The sequence below is a fragment of the Rousettus aegyptiacus genome, unplaced genomic scaffold (assembly GCF_014176215.1).
Source record: "Rousettus aegyptiacus isolate mRouAeg1 unplaced genomic scaffold, mRouAeg1.p scaffold_m13_p_9, whole genome shotgun sequence".
NCBI classification, from domain to species: Eukaryota; Metazoa; Chordata; class Mammalia; order Chiroptera; family Pteropodidae; genus Rousettus; species Rousettus aegyptiacus.
In genome coordinates this window covers 95,803,165-95,806,459 of record NW_023416312.1, presented here as the reverse complement: position 1 = coordinate 95,806,459, position 3,295 = coordinate 95,803,165, and the positions used below count along the sequence as shown (strand labels likewise).

The following is a 3,295-nucleotide window of genomic DNA, read 5'->3' as shown; positions in this document are numbered from 1 at the left end:
TGCATTAGGGCCTTCCTTTCTCCTTCCTGATCCAGCACCCCAGTTCAGGTTTTTGTTAACTCCACAGCAGTGAAATAATGACTTCATAACTAGGCAAGGACCTCCTGCTTCTGGCCCTACCACATATACCGGGTATAGTAATCTTATAAAAGCACAGCTCTCTATACTAAGCTTCTGCTCAGAAATCTCTCATTCCCCATTTCCCACTGACTTTTGGACAAGCTCCTCACCGTGACTTTTAAACCCTCCACAATTAGGCTTTGACTGGCTTACCCAAACTTATCTTCACTTCTGCCTTACACTGACCTCTTGTCAGCCAGATATTAGCTGTCCCCCAAATCCAATGCTTTCTCCCTGCCAAGGATACCATACCTATAAATCTCTTCTTTATAAAATCTGTTCCATCCTGCAAGGTCTTTCTCAAGTGTCATTACCTCTCTGAAGCATTTTCCCTAATCCGCATGGAGAACCTGCTCTGAATTTCTGTTGTGGAACCTACTCATTACTGAGGCATTTCTCTAACTCTCTACCCATTCCAGTGGTGCACTTGTACATATTTAACAAGTGACTGAGTCTATAGCCATGCCACCCTGAACGTGCCCGACTTGTCTGGCCTCAGAAGCTAAGCAGGGTTGGGCCTGGTTAGTACTTAGATGGGAGACCACCTTGAAATACCAGGTGCTGTACACGTAAAGAAAAGAAAAGAAGAGAAAAGAAAAGAAAAGAAACAAGTGACTAAAACAAAGACCTGATTTTATGTTGTTTGCCCATTTCCATGGTGTAAATGCTCCCACCATGGTCAATTTCAACCTACCTAACTGATGTCACTGAACACAGAGTTGTGTAGAGGTGCACAGAAGTAAACAATTATACATTATTTGCACCATATAGATACAATAGCTGTAAATAACTTCAAGAGGGTGGACAATAATAAACTATAGTAAAGTCATAAGAAATTAAGACATTACCTTTGTTTTTAATACAAATTATTTAGTACAAGCTTATATAATTTAATGTTCAATAATGGTTGTATTTAACAACTGGCTCTCAAACACTAAATATTTAAGGACCAGCTCTTGTGAGTTGCTTCAAACCAGTTCCAGCACAGCCCTGCCCACACTCTTCATATGACCATTAGCTCCTTAAAGGAAGATGACGGGCCTTTAATCATCTCTGCACCCAGCTCAGTACCCTGCACATGGTAGGTTCTGAATAAAATCTTAGAATACTAAAAGCCACATATGTGGAAGATAACCCCAATATGGACATCTGAACCCATATCCTTGAGTGAAACTCTACAATGACCTGTCCATAAAGACCTAGAATGCTGAGGTCCTGTTACTGGATTATTGGAGGGCAGGGTCAACATTGCCATGCAGAGGCCCATGGTAAATTTGGTGCCAGGAGAGTAGAGTGTGACTAGGCCTGGTCTTCTGGCCTCTGGAATGCATTGTGTTATTTTTGTCTCATTTGTTGGAATGTCCTCAGCTCTGAGTTAAGGAATGAGGAAAGCTATAGATAAGGCCAGACTGTACAAGGAAATTGCCATGTGCTGTTTCAGCGTACCAATTGCATCAGTAGGGGAGCGTCAAAGGGATAGAAGATGGTGCTGTGGCACCCCACTGCTCACATGGAATCAGAAACAAGACTCCAGCATTCCCAGTTCTCCCAACATCAGTAAAACGATGCTACCAAAAAAATAGCATTGCCTTTCTTCAGAAGATTTACAAACATCCCTTGGAAGAATCAACTGATGAAGTTAAAAGCTACTTGCAAACAGAATGGCCATTTCCTGACCATGTTTATTTTTCTCCTCCCATAAGGACAGGACAAACAGCAAGGTTGAGATTCAAGGTATTTGAATCCTTGCATGAGTTCTGCTGTGATTCAAATATCATGCAGTCCAGCTTTGTTGTTTTGTATTTTAAGGGAATAAACTTGCTACTTTCCCCTCTAGAACAAGAGCATACTGGAAAAGTGTAAATGCATTGACCTCCTTATATAAAGTACATTTGAAATGATTAAAAGCCTCTAAGAATGTCTAGAGACAGTATGTGCTAGGGTAGGGGTAGGACCTAGCATTCTGATGTATAAGACCTCCCCCAGATAATTTAATGCCCAGAAAGCATTGTGTGCCCCAGGGGTATAAGGCTTATGTAGAAAACAGGTTATCTAGACTCACTGCTTATGGAAAGGATAAAGATGCTGACTAGGAACCAGGGAGCAACTGCAAAGTCCCAGCTGACGCAGGGACACTACACTGTCACTGGGGCCTATATCCATAGAGGGCTTGATGTCCTCTAGCCATCCTCAGTGGCCTGAGTGTGGGAGCAAAGAGCCTGGATCATTAGACTGATCCAGGGATTTACAGGGAGAAGCCATAAAAGAATAAAAGGAAAGAGATGTGTGTCAATAGGCAAAAAAGATTATTGGAGTGCTGGACTGTTTTTGGACAGGAAAGGCAATGAAATCAGGATGGGGACTGACAGTACCAGGGGTCAAGTTGAGATACAAAAGCAGAAATAGCTTCGCATACGTGAGTTGTCCAACACATACTTAAAAGTTTTCCAATAACTGAATGAATTATAAGTTTTTAAATTAAAATTAATTAAAATTAAAAACTTAGTTCCTCAGGTGCATTATCAAATCAGATCAAATATTTCCAATGAAAATTTAGTGTCGAATTGAGACAAGCCATATACATAAAATACACTCTTGATCTTGAGGATTTTGCATGAAGAAAGAATGCAAAATCTCTCATTAATACTTTTGTGAATTGATTACAGGTTGAAGTGATGTTTTGGATATACCAGATTAAATGTTATTAATGTTTTTTATAAAGCAGGAATAGAGAAGCAAGGACATGAGAAAACAGGAAGGATCAGTGGTGGCCAGAGACTGAGATCCTGGAGCTTCTGATCTCGAGGGGGACACCAACAATGAATATGAGGAGCTCTGGAGTGTAGAGCCCTTCAGGACATGAGACCAGGTGCTGGGTATGCTGTTCGCATTAAGACTGAAACCACCCAGGATATGGCAGGCCTTAGAATAGAGGTGACCAGGCAGGCAAGGAGCTGTGAGGGCATGACCGGGACACCACAGATGACTGCAGGTTACAGGTGGTTCAGCACTAAGGGGACAGCATCCGCCACATAGGTTGAGTCAGAGAGATGTGCAAGGCTAATGGCTCCCAATGATATGTGCAAAGCCTAATCCCTATAATTTGTGAATGTGGCCTTATTTATTTGTAAAAAGAGAGTTTTCAGATGTGATTAAGCCAAAGATTTTGAGATGA

At 41.5% G+C, this 3,295-nt stretch overlaps 1 pseudogene; it reads left to right on the top strand.

Annotated features, from left to right (window-relative positions):
- Positions 1 to 572: 572 nt before the first annotated feature.
- LOC118608620 lies at positions 573 to 690 on the top strand (annotated as a pseudogene).
- The last annotated feature ends 2,605 nt before the right edge of the window (positions 691 to 3,295 follow it).